At 34.7% G+C, this 21,618-nt stretch overlaps 2 long non-coding RNA genes across 2 annotated transcripts in view; both read left to right on the top strand.

The window, feature by feature from the left end:
* Positions 1-2,280: 2,280 nt before the first annotated feature.
* Positions 2,281-4,372, top strand: LOC136843216 (uncharacterized). Its single transcript, XR_010854483.1, has 4 exons — positions 2,281-2,454; positions 2,771-2,851; positions 2,961-3,235; positions 4,110-4,372. It is a non-coding gene; the product is annotated as an uncharacterized lncRNA (long non-coding RNA).
* A 6,418-nt stretch (positions 4,373-10,790) lies between these two features.
* Positions 10,791-21,618, top strand: part of LOC136843569 (uncharacterized) — a 191,079-nt gene continuing 180,251 nt past the window's right edge. Inside the window, exons 1-2 of the long non-coding RNA XR_010854588.1 lie at positions 10,791-10,865; positions 16,177-16,282. This is a non-coding gene — a long non-coding RNA (uncharacterized lncRNA). The remainder of the gene's footprint in view (positions 10,866-16,176; positions 16,283-21,618) is intronic.

Below are 21,618 nucleotides of genomic sequence, written 5' to 3' on the forward strand. Positions count from 1 at the left end.
AAGGAGTTGCAATACATAACAAAGTTCCAAAATAATAATTATTCACTGCCAGAGAAAGCACTCTTATGATGAATACGTGTTGGTGTTTGTACGTATATCCTTGAGGGGGATAAGTCATCAGAATGACTGGAGAGAGAAGTTATGAAGTTGTTATAGCAAAATCATTCCTTTGTCATTAGACTTGATTCCTTTCACAGTATATATATATATATATATATATATATATATATATATATATATATATATATATATATATATATATATATATATATATATATATATATATATATATATATATATATACCTGTTTGTTTGAATCGAATGAATAAAAAATTAGTGGCATGTGAGGTATGAATAATGATGGCACCCAGTGTTCATTACATGACATCAAAACGATCCTAAGTTGGCATTAATAAAATAAAAAATGCCGACATATGCATCAAATAATCACATGTGCACGTGGGTCTGCCCCGTACTTCCTCTTCTATACACCCTTCATTCCCTCCATCTCCAATTAAGTACTGTGATTAAATAAAAAAAAAGTAAATCGATAAGGAAATAAATGGACATACACAAGCAACGCATACAGATGGTGTGTGTGTGTGTGTGTGTGTCTAAGCTGACACATGAGTATGATAAAAGTGTCAAATGAGTCCGAAGCCTCGAGTTTTCAATGAAGGTCAGTAACAAAAAAAAAAAAATACTTCTGGTCCCTGTTAGTATAACAAAGTCCTGTGCCAGTACACGTTCTTGTTCACAAGAGCAACCCGTAAATCCTAGCTTAATCCTATGCCTATGTAGCTGTCAACCACCTGCCGTTGCCCAGTATAAACTTAAAAACATCCATGTCTCTGTCTCAGTCGTTTTACTATTTACTATTTGTATGTGTGGGTGTGCTTGTGTGTGTGTGTGTGAGAGAGAGAGAGAGAGAGAGAGAGAGAGAGAGAGAGAGAGAGAGAGAGAGAGAGAGAGAGAGAGAATGTTGATTCCTAAATTAGTGTGGTCCATTTTAGATAAGGTGGCTTTGCTTCAGGATGGGCAATTGCTTTACAACAACTTACAAGTGGAATGTAAAAACTGTCTTCGTAATTTGCCTTGTTAAAAAAAATAAAAATTTATTCAAGACATCAGTTTATCTTATTTTTTTTGGGGTGGGGGGCAAAAAAATCGTAGAGCACCCCGTAAACAGCAGTTTAGTCGAAATTCGAAAAAAAATCGAAGATTGTTTTGTGCTTCCTTAGGCTTTGAAGTGGGGTCCGCACCAGTTCCAAGTAAAGGTTTAAAAAAAAAATGCCCAGGATCGGCAACACTACAGCCAGGAGTGTTGACGTCATAACATACACACCATGAGCAGTCATCAGCCACTTGATACAAACTTACCAATTAGTTAGGAAGGTGGAGATGTTTTGATATCGATCCTAAAATGCAGAACGTGAATTCGACAGTCTTATGTCCACCAGAGTCTATATCAGCTTATATCGCTTTTGATACCCGGATGTTGAAAGTCACCATTATCATTTAAACCAGGTAAGGGTTCGCATCCTGCTGGGGAAGAAAGCCCTAAATCGACTATAACCCCTCTAGGCAGAAAGTTATGCCCTTGACAAGATTAAATAATAAACAATATTTGCAGCTCAATAGTTGTGATTTATATATATATATATATATATATATATATATATATATATATATATATACTGTATGTATGCAGTATATATAATCATGAAGTTACAAATGTCTAATATCCAGTACACGCTACTTCGGGAATATCCTGATGGGGAATTATCACCGAAGGAGATATTCAGGGAGTAGCGTCATTTGGATATTAAACATTTGTAGCTTCATGATTGTATATAAATCACGGTGTGATAAAAATTTCATACATACATACTTTATATATATATATATATATATATATATATATATATATATATATATATATATATAATTTTATTAAAAATGCCAAAAAAAGCTGAAACCGTACTTCCTTTGTAATTTATGCTTTATAATATTCCTTAATCTACTTCGATACTGAAGATTTTTACTCATTCTACGGTAAAGTATTAAAAAACTTTTATGTTATAATTCACATTAGCCAATTTTATAAAAGAACCGAGAAGTCATGAAACGAGCACCAAACAGATCTTTTAAAGAATTCCCCCTCATCAAAAAGAAGAACGTCTGTCTTTTGCGTTCATTGTCTAAGTGTAAAGATGAGATTCCACGATCCTTGGTGGTGACGTCAACAACAACTGGTTTCCTCAGCGAGCAGATCTATTAGCTGCTCAGTTTTCACTTTGGGAGAGGCGTAAAACGGTAGAGTTGTTATTACGTTCTTTCGTATTATTGCGTTCATCATACTTAACGACAGGAGTGTGCTAGTTTGTTGGTTGGTCTACGTGAGAGTGGTGGCGACTCTCTTATCTTCTACGAAGGCTAAGTTTTATGGCTGCTGTATTTAATACTTTTCTTTAAAATCGTAGTAGTTCATAGGTCTTATTATTTAATGAAACGGTTTTATGGCTTTTTTTTTTAGTTTGTTTTTTTGTAATTTTACTTGAAAATTCAGTTAAACTTAGTATTTAATGTCATACAAATTTTAAGTATTTAATGTTATACAATTTTTCTTAATATTTTGGTATACAGACCATTGTAAACATAAGGACTATAAACTTGTGCTATTCGTCAGCCATAAATGTCTTTAACTTTACTTTATATTATGTTAAGCTTTATCATATTGCGTTAATGCTTGTTAATGTTTCACTCCTAGGTTATGAAAATGGGTCATGCGTCATTGGTTGCTGGACTACAAATATTTTAAAGATTAAGGGATATCTGATGGGCCTGGAAGGTTAGTACTCAATATGTAATGTACCTTGTAACTTGTAAAGAGATGACTGTTTACATTTAATCTATAAAATCTATGAACGTTGATACACTACCGAAATGACTACTTCCAGATTTTCGTGAGGTCGGATCCAAAGGAAATTACGCTTATGACAAACGGAAGTTGAAGTTCTCAATCAAGGATTACTTTTCTCGAGCTGCTTGCATATGGACGACTTCCGCCCTCAAGACGTTGTGCATCAATCTATTAATTTTTTTTTAACCTCCACCCCTACAGGGGCGGTGTCCCTGTAGGGGTGGAGGCCCCTCCCATGTCCTGTCCATAGGTCTTTGACCTATGGACAGGTGCATGGGAGGTTGGGGGGGTTCAAACAATTTCGTCTTTGTGGTAAGTGGACAGTGCTTACTTTTTTTTTTTTTTTAGTTAACGTACCTTGACTGATTTTGTTTAAAGATTAGAAATTAACGTCACTGTTTACAGTCAATGCTAAGTAAATTTTTAAAAATTTTGCCCGTTTTAAGTAAAGTTTTAACGTAGAATATTAAATTTGTATTTTAACTTTGGTAGTAAGGTAGTACAGAATGTTAACGTTAAGATTTAAATTTTTCATTAGATTAAGTTAATATCGCTTGAGCTTTTAAGATATTTATTTCAATAATTCAAAAGTTCTAAAGGTTTACTTTTGAATCGCTACTCAAACTTAAAAGGACGTCAACTTCTAAAATTTTCATATTGAGGAAATTTTTAACTTCATAGTAATGAGTTTAAGATTTAACGTAATTTTAGATAATTTTAATAAATGAAAATTTAGCTTCTCTCATTTGTTCATATACCACGAACGTAGCCTGTTAATAATTTAAATTTTATAACTTGAGTAGGTGATTTTTATACCAATATAATAAGCAGGCCTCTCTTGATTTTATAATAGTTTTGTCTGAGTTAGTGATTAAGTTGGCAGGGAACAGAGTCCAAAATTAATTGCCATCGCAAATTGACCTTTTGTACATTTGATGAGCAGCTCTGTCGTGTTTATTTTATATGGTCGCTTCTTTCTCTTCACTTGTTAGCTCTTTGGGTGAAGTCTAGTTCCTTGGTTTGCAAGCAGATTGTTTTTTTTTCTGCTTTGGTTAGAGGCTTTATAAGAAGTTGGTCTGTATGGCAAGATTTAGATATATTGTGAAGGTTAAAACTTTATTTTACTGTTAAGATCTACAGTTTTGTATTAGTTATAAAAATTTGTCGCGAATTATTTTCTTTACAGGATGTTTACTGGAACAGCGTTAACGGCAATGCAAGAAACCTATTCAAAAACTGTTCATGACAATTACATCACAGTAGTTTGAGGTGAGAGTGGAGTTTGACGTTGATATACTACAATTTGCCATAAGTTGGCTTGCATTGATAACTCAAAGGTGTAAATAGTTTTTGATCATATGAAACTTCAATAACACTGAATTATGAATATGGAGGTGTTCTTTATGGGAATGTTTTAACTTTTATATTCCGAATAAAGGTTTAATTAATTTTAAGTGTTTACCTAGACTAGGTAAAAATTAAAAAATCCTGTTAGTTTTACAAAACTGAGGAGTCTGTGACTTCTGTTACAAAACACTGAGCCAAACGCTCGGTACCATTACCTTGTAATGTTGAAGTATATGGTTACGGTGTTTTAATGTCTTGGCGCATGGAACTATGGTTTTGGCACATGGAGCTATGGTTTAGTGTACATCATGATAAAACCTGTTGCCTATGAATAGGATTCAGACTTTCAGTAGTCAGTGTATAAGAGACTTAAAATTTGAATTTTGTCAGTTGTCAAAGTAAACATTAAATGAAGTTGTAATGATTTAACGTTTATAACGTGTAAGTGAAACTATCGAATACTGATTAGTCCTGTTAAAAAGTTATCCTACATGACAGAAGTGAAACGTTGTTACTATTGGTAGTTATAAGATGTTTAAAAGAGTTTTAGCAGTTCAGCTAGTAGCACCAAATATAATAATTCTTAATCGGACATACATGGAAGCCCGTTAAAAAAAAAAAAAAAAAAACTTTGAAGGTATGGGAAATTTTGTCCTAAGGACCTGTTTTTTGAGGTAATTACTAAAATTTTTTCATATATAGTTGTTTGATTTTTTGAGGTATTTACTAAAATTTTTTTCAGTTATTTATTTGAAGACTTGAGAAAATGATTTTTGGCTGCCTGTATAGTAAGATGTCTGTTCACGTTAAGTGAAAGTTGAAAAGTTCTTAAACAAGGAATAAAATTAAATTGCAAAAGCTTGGTTTTTAGTTAAGAACTATAAAGGGGAGAAGCCTTTTGTTACTCACTACATAGATACTCGAAGTTTGAAACAATACTCGGGTGCTTCTATATAAAATTAGTTTACAGATCTCATTAGCTTCTCAAGTTAAACTCGTATTGAAAGTCTTCGAGGTTTAAATAACTAGGCAGTTACTTTGGTGTTCAGATTGTTAAACGCTCGGCGGTAAGTTATCGATAAAATCCAGTAATGTTCTCGACTTTCGGTCAATAATATAAGCAGAAGGTGTTTAGAATATTGGAGAATCGCAAATTATTGTATGTATTGATCCACTAAAGGTCACCATTTCTTTTCTAATTCTAATACATCAGGTAACCAGGGATCTAACAGAATCCCGAAAAAAACTTAGTAAATAGTAAGGATACTCTTATTTCATTTACTGAATTGTACTAAAACTACTGTTGAGTACTTATGTTAACATTAAAGTAAAATATATTTAATTAGGCATTAAAATATATAAAGATATAGTATAAACTGTATATAACTGTATGACTTACCAGCACAACTACGAGGTAAAAGCTGAGGAGGATACTTTTAATGACCATTACCTGCTGTGGATAAGTACTTTGGCTATATACATGAAAAAAGAAACTGGAGGGAAAAAAATGCAAGTAGGAATCATGTAAATAAGTATAAATATTGTACGGTTCTGGCAAAAATTTTTTTTTCTTTGAGTAACAGGGATTTGACAATCCTAAAATAAAGTAATTGCTTTAATTGAAATATAAATTGGAGGTGGAGCAAAAACTATTTGGCCCTTCAGCTTACATTTTTTTTATTAGTCATAAGATAAAGTAAAAAGAAAACGGACAAACTCCATATTACTGCTGGGTTTTAGTATGAAAACAGCTAAACCAATGGTGACACGTAGAAACTTTAATTAATTATGTAATACAATGCATCATCAGTGTGCTTAGGAATAAAAAAACACAATTCAAAAGTAATGTAAGCAGGAAATATTAATAAAATCATAATTTATATTCATCAAAATTGAGGACATACACATCCCTTTATTTCTCAATAGATTTCATAGGAAAAGAAGCAATAATGATATTCACCTTGCACTAAATGCAGTCATTGCTAAAAGGGGTAGTGTTCGCTGACGGTGTACAAATAATACTCGCTTATCTAATCTGATTTACAGGAACACAGCACTCATTGTTTCCTCACATAAGCTGCTACCTGCCTTTGCGGAAGATTGATAGCAAACCCTCGCCTATAATCAGTTTCATGTTCATTCTCATGCCTTGAAAATACATCCTCTTTGGGGCCCATGGCTTTTTCAGTTTCTCTGGTGACTAACTTCTGTATATACCGGGCGTCGAAGCAGTTCTTGCCCTCGTTCGGTGGTCATGTCTGTCTATTGTCCGTGAGTTAACACCCCATCATTGATGAGGCCATGAAGTAGGCACATCGGCCATCGTTTGTTCATGTAACTGAAGTATCGTGCGCACTTCTGATCGGAAGTCGTATTATAGAAACCGATAAGTTTTCCGCTGCTTTCTATCACAATTCATTTGTTGCACTGAGGAGACCAATTGGATAACTTCGGATTTTTGGTTAGCCAGAAAAAATGATGGTAGTATTCTTATCAGAGGAATGCTACCCACCTTTTCCTAATGACCAGAATTTCATAGTCCACATAGTTGAAGTTTTTAGAAGCATTTACAAATTTTTTTTAAGATTAAGGTTACAGCATTCATATATGTCGCTTGCCTGACAACTTCCGGTGGGTCCAAGGTTCCAGGTCATATATACAGGTCAAAGGTTTAATAAGAATTTATCCCTGGCAATGGCATTCAGACACTACTTGGTAATAATCAAATTTTGTCATGCTAAATCCACCAATGAAGTCGATATTGTGAGTGAGTCAAACACCATATGTAGAGGTCGTGGTCAAATAGAATTTAACCTCAACCATAACTTTTGATCTGTTAGAGATAAACATTTCATATTTGAAATGCATAATCCACTATGGACAAGGTGTCAAGATTAAAGTGAATGTTAAGGTCAACAGTAATTTTCTACTAGAGAGGTATTATCATTGATAAAGATCATGATATTCGCTCTGTGAAAAAAGTAAGGTTGGAAATTATGGTTTGGCCATAGAACCAGTAATTCCCGTGTCATAAAGTACCAGATGATTAACATTAGGAAATACAATATAAAAGGGCACTAGTAAACAATCATCTGATATGTAGGAAATACCGATGTTCTGAAATGCCCAAAATCTCTCTCTCTCTCTCTCTCTCTCTCTCTCTCTCTCTCTCTCTCTCTCTCTCTCTCTCTCTCTCTCTCTCTCTCTTACGCGAGTATAAACACACACGCGCACAGTTTTAGCTCTGACTCAAACAGTAATTCTGAAATCAGTATTTTTGTTAGTTCAACCAACGTAGGCCCTACCCCAAAAAAGTTAAACAAATAACCTGGGAATCGATACGAACCACGCTTGGAACGCTTTGTAAATCAGTTTACAAACTTTTGCATTCTGCTCTCAACAATGGCTTTTCTCAACTCTAAGTGATTTGCTTTATTTTCAAATTATATCTCGTATCCATAGGCAGGTTTCCCATTTTTTTAATTTAAATTTAGATAAAAGTATTTTTTTAAGTACGTAACTTAAATTACAGCAAGCAGAGACGCGCACTCTACGGAGGAACTCAAAGTTAAAGACAACAGAATAACTAGTTTTCATTCGTTGGGGTGGTTACCTTATTTTCTGTTTAATCATAATAAGGACTGATGCTTGATTGGTTACACTGAGTTTTGCTAATTAGTATCTCTTGTATCCTTATCACTATAACCAAATTCCCAATATAAGAATGAGTTTCCACACCAAATATAGAAAAACACAAAGGCAATTCAGTTGTCAGATTCTTAATACAGTCGTAATTATAATATACAAAATGCACTACTACCTATTTTATAATCAGTAACGATATCCGTGTAGTTACTGCAAATCCGTTTCAATGGTGCATAGGAGAAAAACAAGAGAATCAGTGATAAGAACGACAATAGAGGGGCTGCCAATTCTCACACTTTAGTCACAAAGCCTCAAGCGAAAGAATAGTTATCATCTTTTTCATGAAGTATTCGACATCAGGATACGCATAGCCACCATAGTATTTAAGTTTTTTTTTAGAATATGGTTTAAAGATTGATACAAACGGAAGGGATGTCTTATAGGTTTGTTTTTGCCCATATTTCAAGGTAAAAATACTATGAAAACTCTATATTAGATATACAAGTGCGTTAACTGAAAAAGAAAGGAATGCTGTAAGTATTGTGGGTGCTACTATAGTATGATAACTACCGAGCTATTCGCGACCTATCAAAGATTAGGATGCTGTCTGCCAAACAACCCAATTAAGGCCTATGGCAATTAATTCCTCAAACTATATACAAAACTATTTGATCCCCAGGGGCTAGTACTAAACACGGCGGAACAGTGACTCACCTACACTGTTTAGTACTAGCCCCCTGAGGGTTCAAATGTAGAAAATGGATGGTAGATATCATACTTAGTAGCACCAGTATTATGTCGATACTAATATTAATATAATAAAGATAAACATGAACGTACTAGCATACCATTGGCACACAATTTATGAAATAAACCGGTATGATAATTTTTTTTCGACATTTACTCGGAAAGTAGAATCAAACATTCTTTATCTCAATGTGACAGTAAATAACAATAGGTTGATACTGGATCAGTCAGTTATGACGGACAAAAACGTTTGGCAAAGTTCACGTTATGTAGTGTAATAAAATATGTTCAACAAATCCCTATATTGAACTGATAAAACCCTAGAGGAAATAAGTTACGTTGCCCCATAGGATCTTAAGCAGCAACTTCTTTCGTAAGGAAATATCATCCTCCTGTATTGCAAAATTGTCCTACATTTCCCTAATATTCTATTGTAAGGCGACTCTCGAAAGAAGCAATGTAAAATGGTGAGCAAGGCGTAAGGCAGAAAACAATGCCACATATTGTTGGCCGAGCTCGAGCGAAAGAATTGACTCATCTAGCATAACGCCTTGTTGGGAAGTTAAAGCTCTGACTCTCTTGTCGGTAACGGTAACAGTTACTCACAGACAATGACTGGAAAAGCAGCCGAATAGTGTCAGTTATAATATTATAGTAATAATAGTGTCTTAATCTGGAAGATTACCTATTTTTCTGCCGGGAAAATTAAGAACTTTGCTAGTCACTTGAAATTTTTACATTTATCTCAGTTCAGACATACAAATGCAAGGTATATATATATATATATATATATATATATATATATATATATATATATATATATATATATATATATATAGAGAGAGAGAGAGAGAGAGAGAGAGAGAGAGAGAGAGAGAGAGAGAGAGAGAGAGAGAGAGAGAGAGAGAGAGAGAGAGAGCGTTTGTGTCGTGCTTTGAGATTGTTTGGCTACCTAAAAGAATGGATGATGATATATTTTATATTGGCTAGAAGTGTATTATTCAGAAGTGTCAGGGAGGATGGGAGGGGTAAGATTTAAAAAACGTTGAATAGTTTGTATGAGAGAGGTATTGGAAAGGAAAGACCTGAATATCCAGACAGTAGGAGAGTGCTTACACAGTGGCAGTGAATGTCACAGTGGGTGTGTACAGCGATTTGACCATCTACTGATGGGACTTCTTGTAGGTTTATGAAGCAGCTAATGCTGCGGAGGTTTTGCTGCACAGAGGGCTCTTCAGGACTCTTCAGGACTCAGTAGTGAAAGTATGAATGTGAGGGTGACCACTTCGATTTTTTTTTTTTTTTTTTTGCTGGAGCAACTCCTTAGTAGAGGAAATATCGTCAGCGGTATGTGTGTGTGCGTGAGTGTTTGTGTATATTGCGTGTGTAGGCGCGCGCACGCGTACGGTAATGACTTTAATCCGTCAGATTGTAGCATTTATTATTGATTTCACTAAATATCACTTCTGATGTGTGAAATACTGGCAGCTCTTCAAAATTAATTACACCAAATGATGAGCCCTAATACTTTACTAGATAATTATACTCAGGGTACGAAGAATTACTCAATTTACGTACGATATTACGAAATAATTTGGCTTCAAGTTATGCCAAACAAGACTTTCCACGCTCCTGGTAAACTGGGGCCAAGTAGTCTGAAGCGAGCATCGATCTTCATATCATAAGTTATGCATCCTTCGGGAACTGCGTCAGTTGCCAGATCAGTCATAGAAATTCAGGAGTTGTTGCCTTGGACTGGTAACACGGCGAGTCTCGCAAAAGAGAAAATATTTCTAGCTCGCAGCAACAAATTTCCTTTCTACTGGCCTTATAGTCTGGGGAAATGGGTGAGTTATTTTACAGATGAAAATAGTGATTATTAGTTCGGTAAAGTAGGCTTGGTTCTGAAAAACAGACAAGGTTACATAAAAATTAACTTAGGATGTTAATATTTGGTTATTTAGCCTTTAAACAACCGTAAAACTGGTATTAGAATTTTTTTTCCTCAGAGAAAAATGATTAGCCTATTTGATTAATACATCTTCGTAATCACCTTATTCCTGTACTAAGACATTCAAAGAGTTCAGTGCAATCGTATCTGATAACCTTCGCTTTTGCTTTCTCTTGCAGGTCAAGTCAGTTATCCCCAGCATCTCTGTTCAGCGCTCTCTCCAAAGGTTTCTTAGTACCTTGCTGTTGCCAGGTGGGTACAATTTAACCAAAACAATTATCCCCTTTCAGCTACCTTGAATCCCACTTATAATAGCGTTAGAAGTCAATTGCTCTCACCAAATTTACCTGGTACACAGTCTTATCTGTCTTCTTTATATATAAAAATGGATGTATGCATGTATGTATGTATGTATGCGTGAGTGTGTGTGTGTGTGTGTGTGTGTGTGTGTGGTGTATGTTCCAGCATAACTCTAAAATGCATTGAGCAATTTCAACCAAACTTCGTATACATATGGCTTACTATCTGGAAAAGAATGCTGTGGGGGGTAAGACATCACTGGCACCAAAGGGGTGGTGTTGTGGGAAGGGGGTGGCACATAAAAGTAACCAAAAACGAACGGATATTAGTGTTTAATCCATAGTTTTCGAGGTCGCTGAAATGAATTATGACACTCCCGATGCCCTTTAAGTTCAGCCCCGATAGTAAAAGGGGTGCGAATGGGCAGGAGGTGACATACAGATAACCAAAAACGATATTAGTGTCTAATCCATAATTTTTTAGGTCTGTGAGATGAATAGTGACACTCCCAATGCCCTTTAAGTCCAAGCTCAGCCCTGATAGGGAGGGGGGGTGAGAATGGGCTGGGAAAGGGGTGACATGTAAAAATAACTAAAAACGACAGATATTAGTGCCTGATACATAGTTTTTGAGGTTGCTGGGATGAATAGTGACACTTCCGATGCCCTTTAAGTCCAAGTTCAGCCACAATAGGGAGGAGGAGTGAGAAGGGGTGGGCAGGGGATGACGTAAAAATAACCGATAACGGCAGAAATTAGTGTCTAAACCACAATTTTCAATGTTGCTGAGATGAATAGTGGCACTCCTGATGCCCTTTAAGTCCAAGTTCAGCCCCGATAAGAGCGGAGAGTGAGAAGGGGTGAAATATAAAATGTCAAAAATAGTGGGCAATGTAACTGAAGCAACTACAGTATCTTAACAGGAAAGGGAGAGAATGAGAGAGAGAGAGAGAGACTGAGAGGGAGAGAAAGTGAGAGAGATAGTAGAGGGGTTGTTGAGAAGAGAAAGAGGGAGAGAGAGTGAATTTACCTGTTGTCATTCAGAGTTTTCCCGGGCAGCTCCGGGTTGGTCAGCTAGTACAAAATATAATGTACGGACTTATACATATACTGCACTTACCACCCCCGACCCCGCCACTCACGTAGACGCATAGTCAGTCTGTTGCTAAATAATAATGGGAAGAGAGGACAGAAGTTGTAAAGATAATCTGTTTGCAAAATCCACGATACTATTTTATATTAACATCAGTAATCGGAAGTCGGTCATGAGAGACTAATATCTGACCTCCAACTGAACATTATATTGTGGATCCTAACCCTGAATATCGGAACGTAATGGATTCGTGTCGTTATAAAATTTATGGTTTAAGTAAGTGAAGATTTTTTTTTCGGGTCAAAATGCATTGACCGAGTGGGAGAATCTTATCTTGCATTTTCTGCAGTCAATGTACCTATATAACCGAACATAAATTTTTTTTGTGAGGTACTCTAAGGGAACCAATTCAGTTAGTAAAAACAAAAACTGACGATTTAAAAATATTTTTATAACTGTTCCTTGAGCTACCAAGGCTGTGATCCATCATAGTTTTCTTAAATTTTTTCAGCCTCATATATACATTAAAAAGTCGTTAATATTTCATAGCTTTCATTTTGTCTTAACTCCGACCATTAGCTCATCTGAATAAGCTTTTTGTGTTGTGATTTTAAACTTTTGAAGCTTCTCAACTTGGAAGAAATTATGCAGGATGTGAATTTTCAGTAACTTTTGGAACGAAATTATTCAGTGTTTATTAGTCACTATTATTACAGTATATTATAATTGTTATCAATATTCCTCATAATGAGAATAAATTGTTAGGGAACAACCATTAAGACCATAATTTATAGAAATGTAATCGTTGTAATCACAATGCCTTCTTTTCGGAAATTTAGAGGGCATTGTACTTACAATTACATATATATATGGTAAAACTGACCTGAAAATTATATATATATATATATATATATATATATATATATATATATATATATATATATATATATATATATATATATATATATATATATATATATATATATATATATATATATATGTGTGTGTGTGTGTGTGTGTGTGTGTATGTATGTATGTATGTGTGTTTGCCTGTATTTTTTAATCATCAGATTTATATTATATTTATTTGTAGAAAAAGACAGAAAAAATTAAACAAACGAAGGTAAAAACATCTAATCAGTACTACTGCATATAATAATGATCAAGCTTAATGAATATATATGCATATTTAAAAACATAAAAAAAATTTGAGAATGTAAATTGATATTTACTTGAGTGTACGTTCGACTTAAAAAAATAAAGGATTCTTTTCTTAAATGGTTCGTTCGCTCATCGCATATCTAGCTGGTTATAGCTCGCAAGATATCTAACGGTAATGCCATATGCTGATGCCTCCAACCTTTACCATTATACTAATTGAATATTTTTTTTTCAAATCCCATCAGATCCGTTATTTATTTATTTATTTTTTTTTTTTTTGAAGGGAAAATATAGGATACGAATATTTGATTAACAAAGATTAGATGGCAACTCACCTCCGGGAAGACTTGACAGTTCACACACCGTACGCTTGTCATTCAACTACTTGCTCGTTCTGGTGAAATTGTTATTTTTTCTTTATTTTGTTGAAAAAAAGAACATGTATTGTAAGCAAGACGTAAAAACTGAATACATAGTTCCTCTTCGTGTTTTTACGACCTTAGTATTTAGACCACTGCAGACATTTTTGATGAAGTTGTTACAATAATTTTTTTTCTAATAGAAATCAGAATATATTGCTTTGCTATGAGCACAGAGCTACAGTCAGTGGCCAAAATAATTTGATTAAGGATAGAAGAGTTTAGTTTACAATACTGGTGCTCAAGTATAAATTCGATTTTAATGTCGCTAAGGCAAAAGGGGAATTTGGAGTGAACTAATAGAGCTAATTGCACTCGTTATTACTTGAAGCTTAGTAAATCACTGGGGATTTATTTTATAGGTTATGTTAGCTATAGCTTTTAAGCCTAATGGCATAAGGCTACGGTTGGTAATGAAGATTTTTTTAAAGTGGGTCTTATCGATATGGGTAATGAAAATGAAAATATCATGGATTGATTATCGAAATGTTCTCCAATAGCTAACGTATGATAGAATTAACCACAGAAGTTGGTCGTTATCATGTAAAAATCCCCAAAATACTTACACTATTTAATTATTACGGAATCGTTTTTAAGTCGTGAGATATAGGAAATTAATTATGTCTGTAGAGTTATTAATTTAAGATAAAAAAAAATAAATTTTAGCGGTAGCAAATTTTGCATAATGCACAGCTGTAGTTCCGAACAAAATTCTTTGGAACATTCTGAAATGTTTTGTTAAATAAATGGAAGAGGTAACAGATTTTATCACAGTTTTAACGTAATTAACAAAAATTATTCATATATATACCAGCACTTTTTAACAGAACAGATCTTATTTTCCTGAGCGAAACAAGAAAAACGGAAAAAACATTTTCTTTGATAGCAAGGAAAACGAGGAATGTCCCGGTTACTAATTTGTCTGTTTCGGACGATATGCTAAGGATTCGGTACCCATATGTTTGTGGCTGTTTCACCAGCGGATCCAGGGCGAGGGGACCGCCACCTGGGCACGTGCCCTCCATGAAAAATAATGACAAAATAGTAATATTGAAGATTTTTATGATAATAACAACATGAGAAATATAAAAATGGGGAAAAATTCTATTACAGAGATAACATTTAGAGAAAAAAAAAAAAATTTATATATATATATATATATATATATATATATATATATATATATATATATATATATATATATATATATATATATATATATACATACATACATATATATATATATATATATATATATATATATATATATATATATATATATATATGAAAACCGGTCCCCCCATGAAATTTTTATGGATCCCCTAGTAGGCTATTTATACCTTCAGTCATTGCAATTCGCAATGTAGGCTCAGGAAAGAAATGCCCATCTATATGCCACTATCAGCTATCTAAAAAAAAAGAATGACTTTAAAGGATAATGCCACAGGCAGGTAAGTCCTGTTTTTAGGTCAACCGTCTAAAACTTGCAGGAAAAATTCTCCATTCTATTGGTCAGTAAGAAATTAGAATGAGGGAAATTATTCCACGATCTGCCATTGCCGTCTGCGTCCAAGTAACTTGAAAAGATTGAGTTCCTCAATGGATGGGTTGGTATCGTTCTCGACTAGCACTCTGCTGGGCCCGCGTTCGATTCTCCGACCGGCCAATGAATAATTAGAGAAATTTACTTCAGGTGATAGAAATTCATTTCTCGTTATAATGTGGTTCGGATTCCACAATAAGCTGTAGGTCCCATTGCTAGGTAACCAATTGGTTCTTAGCCACTTAAAATAAATCTAATCCCTCGGGCCAGCCCTAGGAGAGCTGTTAATCAGCTCAGTGGTCTGGTTAAACTGAGGTATAGTTTTTGAAAAGATTGGCCATGAATGTATTGCAATTAGTCTTCTTGATAAGCTTTACTATGCTAGTTAGCTAATCACTAATTGGCTTACCTTAGTTAACTGGATAACTATGATAGTTTTCAAGTAATGTACCACGCTAGTTCTCATTTATATCTATTCATTATTCCTTTTGCATACGAACTAATTTAAAAGTTCTCACAGGCAGTCATGGTTTCTTTGCTAAAAGTAAAACGTTAAGTGAATTGGGCGAAAATCTTTATTATTCCTGCTCTTCAAGTTTTTCTCCCTTTTACTTTTAGCTAAATACGGCTTTAGTCTGTATAAAATCTGGAATGTGATGCTTCCATGTAAACAATTTTGGCTTTTGTATGAAACTCATTAAAATGTAAATAATATATCAACGTTTTAAAAGTAGAATCATTTTGCTTTCTCAATTTTGCTAATTGATAAAAAAAGATTAAAATTCAGGTTTTTTTTTATTTAATTTCCCTAAAACTCTCATAGCTATTCATTAATGATTATTTTTACATGATTTCCTTTTCTTGTATCTGTTATGTTATCTGGGTAAAGCATGGCAGTGTTTTGTCTCGTTAAAATCTTTGAACTTCTTTCTTCAAAATAAATAAAACAAGTTCTTTTGCCGTGTGCTTATGTAACCCACATTGTCCCATTGTGTCTCTTTGTCTTTAATCCTATTTCATATTCCTGATATGGTTTACCTGTTTACAGGTTGCAGTATTAAAATGAAGTTAATATAATTTCTTCGACGTGGCTTTCTTCAATCCTTGTCTAGTCAAGTCACTGGATCCGAAAATGCCTTTTCCCAAAATCCAAGGTACGTAGTTATTATTTTGTATGGTAGTGACATGATTATAGTAATTCCTCCGTAGCCATGAGTCGAAAACAGATGAGATGAAAAATTAGATTTCGGTATTGTAATTAGTTACCAGATAATATGAAGAAAAAAATCTCTGTTCATAAATAAGCGGTGATTCTGAGTGCTTAGCCATGAACATAGTACTTTTATTTAAGTCAATTTTGTAGTGAGGGCAGTATCTTCTGTTTGATAACCATAATAACCACCAGTGAATAAAATGAAAATCTTGCAAATCCGCCGTTATATCGTGTAAACATATAGAAGGTACTGTATATATTTTCAGAAATCAAAGTTTGCCATGCTATGCAGTTTAGTTTTACGATAAATGTTCCGTTACGCAATCATTTAGAAATTTATGATTTATGAACAGTTTAAGGCAGGGTGCAAATTCGTGCATGCAATGAAGAATAATGTCAGGCAACTAAATATAGTTTTTTTATTGGAAATATCATAAATAAAAGTAGAAAAGGTAATACTAGCGAAGTGATATCAAGCCAAACAGCCTTTTAATTGCGGGACCATAAAGATTTGAAGTGGTCTTGAGAGAGTCAGAGGACCTCATTTCAAGTTTAAGGGGAAATGTAATTTAATAAACTATTTTCGCAACAGGAAGCGATAGGAAAAAGACGGACCAGTCACTTTGTCCTGCGTTTTCGATAAAACAGTGTTTATTTTTCGTCTTCACGGTTTTCTAGCATTCAGTATGTGAAATCCATTCTTTATTAATAAATGTTAATAAAAGAATTCATTTTGGTTTTCTGAAAGAATATCGTCTTTCCTTTATGTTTCCCATTTGTGTTTGGTAAGTACTTAATTTTTTCATATGAAATCTTTTGGTTAAAAAGTCTTAATTATTTTATCTATAAACTTGTTTACTTTTGAAACTCTAGAATAGTAAATAGCGTACTGTGCATACACACACACACATACACACACACACATATATATGTATATATATATATATATATATATATATATATATATATATATATATATATATATATATATATATATATATATGAATATATATGAATATATACATATATATATATATATATATATATATATATATATATATATATATATATATATGATATATATGAAATATATATGTATATATATACACATATATATAATGTATGTATATACATACATAAATATATATGTATATATATATATATATATATATATATATATATATATATATATATATATATATATGAGTGTGTAACTATATCTGTTATATTTGTACATACATACATACATATATGAGAGGAATCCCTCCTACCCCGGAAATTCCTGTTGCTTCCAAAGGTTATGGTCCTTCATCTGAGTATCCCATGCCTTTGCTGGGTAGCAATAAGTTGGCTGCCCTGGCCTAATCCACCCAAACTTCTTAGTAAGGAGATTTCGTCTGAAGTTTGGTTAGAGTTTAGGAAGGAGACATTACACAGTATTGCAAGGAAGTCCTTAACACTGAGCACCACCTATATCAAAGAACAACTCTGGACACCCAGTTGGATATTATCTCTAAGAATTTTTTAAGTCTTGAAAAGCCAGTCATGCATATGTTGGCTTTCTTGCAGAGAAATGTTGGTCCTGGGAACAAGGTAACAAAAAATTCAAGTCAAGAAAGAAGGTGAGTCTTTCACCTAGATCCTTGAGAGTCAGAAGACTCACTAAGTTACGACCTCCCTGTTTCAACAGTTGTGAGTAGTTCTTATACCACAACCAGTTTGGAATATAACCCCCAAAAGTGGAAGGATCAGAACCACCAATATCCCCCCTGGTACTGGTACTGTTCACCTCCACATGATGCCCCAAGATATATCCTTTCACTAGATGGCAAATACCTCATCCACCAACAAAGGAAAACAATGACTGAGGTGGAATATGTGGAATTTTGGGACAAAGCTACTTTTCCCAATACAGAATGGCACTTGGAGCCTCCTTCAGTAGGGGTTTAGAAACTGCCAAAGAGTCGATCATCCTCCCTGCTACCATGGCAACAAAAGGCTCTGAATAACCATTTTTTCAGGTTCAATGGATATTTTGGTACTTGCACAATCCTGGAGAGTCAGTACCCTTTTGTGTGGAACCAGCTTTCTGCCCCTTAACTTCTATAAATATTGATTATGTGAAGAAAGAATTTAAGATTTTAGCAGTTATTGGAAAGGGTTTGAGAAATGACAGATATAAAGCAATTTATTTTTTGCTGACCCAGTATCTGACAACTCCGCAAAGGAATGGACAAATTTGTCCTTTCTTTATATTGGAACAAGCTCCCACCCAACATGACTACCCAAGAGTTTGGTGTCCCTATATGGCAAAATCTCATGTGAGGCTTGAGTTCTACTTAAGGCTCCATCTCCTGTCTGTCCTAGCCTTGTCCACTATTCTAGAAGTGACTATGAGAGAGGTCTCTGAGTCTCTTTTGGCAGCTTTAGCTGCAGTTGCAAAGACCTTTATTTGAATCCTATGGGGGTATTCTACAATTTCATGGAGTAGTGTCCATGCTAGTACATTCTTCCCTCTTTTGCTATGATTTCTATGAGAACTATGTTGCAACAGATCTCATTGGATAAGCCTGTCAACAGAATTGTACAGTACATGCTTTTGTCCATAAGATGGAATCTGGGAAGCTATGTTCCTGGGAGATCAACCCAATCTCCCCCCAAAAAGCCAAGGAGCCCCAGTTATTCTCCAGCATTATTCTCAAACTTCAGAAGAGAGAGCAACAACAGCATCAGCAACATGCATTTTAAGAAAAATGTAGTTGTGTTTAGTGAGGGAAAGGAAAAACAGCTCCAGAAATGCCCATTAAGGGTACAAGAGGTGGAGCTCAGTAGGACTTGCCAGGTTAGGAGTTGCCGTCTGCAGTACCGTGTACAGTGGAAGTTCTCCCCATAGGGACACTACATCATCACCAGTGGGTCCCACTCCCTCTCCCCCTCCTCAAACTGCTACCTAAGGATATGATCAGAGTCAGGCTCCCACATGCCTAAGTAAAGTTTCACTATATTGTCCACCTGCAATAACCAGTGGTTAGGAACATACTTAGTCCATGGACATGGGAGAATGCTCTCTCCAAGCAAGTTGTTCGTACTCCCCCTGTTGTGCTGGTAGTTAAACATACAAATGCTGCCTTGACAGGTTGTTCAGGCAATTGGGAGAATCATAAGACAGCTAGATGGTCATCTGTTTCTTATGAGTTGTCACATCATTTTCCAGGAACTGATAGCTGTCTTCCTGTCCTTCACAAAAATGAGGCATCCAAAGAGGACCTAGATCTTGATTTCGTGTATTAGGAATTGCAGCTCCTTTCAGTCCAGTCATACTGTCTGTCCTATGGATGGCTTCAACAAGGAAATGACACTTGTCATCAGTCCACCTCACAGGGTTGCTCAGTGCAACAAAAGACTCCCTGTCAAGGTTGATGGCATCTTCAGCCAAGTGGATATTGGACAAACATCCCTTCCAGGTAACTGCCAACCTTCCCCCCACATCCAAATATAGAACTGTTTGCTATATGAGACAACCATCAGCTTCCAGTGTATGTCTAAACATGGACATTAGGCATATCAAGAGACACAATGCTGTAGAGCTGGAACAAATGTGAGGCTGTCTAATTGTTCTCTCCACTGTCCGAGATTTTTGAAGAAGGTGAACAGACTGTCAGCCTTCAGCAGAACACCTACCTTTTAGGCCAAAAGTTTCTGGTTTATTCCACTAAAACAGTGGGCGAGGATATTAATGTCCTTTGCCATTCATTGTTCTATCCCTGAATGTAAGAGTAAAATTCATGTCGAAATTATGGTGCAAAAAGTTCTAATTTTTTTTATCTCCCTTGTTGTCACTACCACAGTGATGACATGCAAGACTGTGCTGTCAGACCCGTTGCTTTGTGGGTTCGGCCTATACTCCAAAGTCTTTGTTCTACCCTCTGGTTCTTTATACTTCAAAGACCTGCGCCTGTAAGTGCTCCTATTTGTTACCCTTTACAAAGGTTATTCAACTCCTGTTGTCTTCTAAGTTCAGTGGTTCCAATATGATCAAAACCCATATGCTCCAGAAGGCGAGTATCTAGACCACCTTGATATCAGGAACTAGAATCAGCAAATTTGGCCCTCTTAGATAGTTAATGCTTAATCACAGTGCATATTTTAACATTATAACTGGGTGACCAAATGGTCGCCCAGTGAAGAAAAATTGTCGCCTGGTAAGAAGATTTTTTGACCAGACAAATCCCCAAAATTGACAGGAATTATTAAGAAATGGAAAAGTTACTATAGTTGTAATAAGTCCATTTTTGTGAGGGAGGGTAAGGGCTAAGGTTGGCTATTAGTTCTTTTTGTGGCAGGGTTTGGACATGAAAGTATCCTCTTTAATCATAAAATTTTGAGTATCTACAGTTGTAATTTTTATAATGGAATGTGTTCTATTGCCTTCAAATCCCACTTAAAGTTTTGGCTTCTGGGGCTCTGCCCTGAACCCAGCTGGGGGAGCACTCACCACAGACCCCCTAGCTTTATGCCTCACGCCTACGATGCTTGGCAGTAGTACTGCAGTATTCCCCATATTACAAATTATAATATCCATCTGGTCGCCCAGTGAAATTTCCTTAAAATATGCACTGCTTAATCATCCACACCACTGGCCATCTTTTGCTGTTGTCCCTTGGGTATTTATTCCTGGCCTAAAGGGGGACCTGTTGAAGAGGGTATCCCTTATTCTTTTATGGGTATTCAGTATTACTAATAAAATATTATGCTTGGTTAAGTCACTTCAGGTACCTAGACATCACGGCCACCCTCCCAGATGGTCCCCCTTTAACACTGCCTCTAATTATAACATACATATAGGTTAACACATGTATAGGTTATTTCCCCATCTTTTTCATTATCATTTCTAAATGGTAGTGTATACAGTATATATATATATATATATATATATATATATATATATATATATATATATATATATATGGGAAAGGCACGTTAAACGAAGAAGAAGAATATATATATATATATATATATATATATATATATATATATATATATATATATATATATATATATATATATATATATATATATATATATATATATATATATATATATATATATATATATATATATATATATATATATATATATATATATATATATATATATATATATACTGTAGCTGTTAACTCCTTAGTGCATTGGTGTTTCATAAAGAAGACTGTATGCCTTCGAAAGTTTATACTATGTAAATTAAGTAATCTCAATCTAAAGCATCCCGTCTTATTG

The sequence above is a fragment of the Macrobrachium rosenbergii genome, chromosome 11 (assembly GCF_040412425.1).
Source record: "Macrobrachium rosenbergii isolate ZJJX-2024 chromosome 11, ASM4041242v1, whole genome shotgun sequence".
Classification (NCBI taxonomy): Eukaryota; Metazoa; Arthropoda; class Malacostraca; order Decapoda; family Palaemonidae; genus Macrobrachium; species Macrobrachium rosenbergii.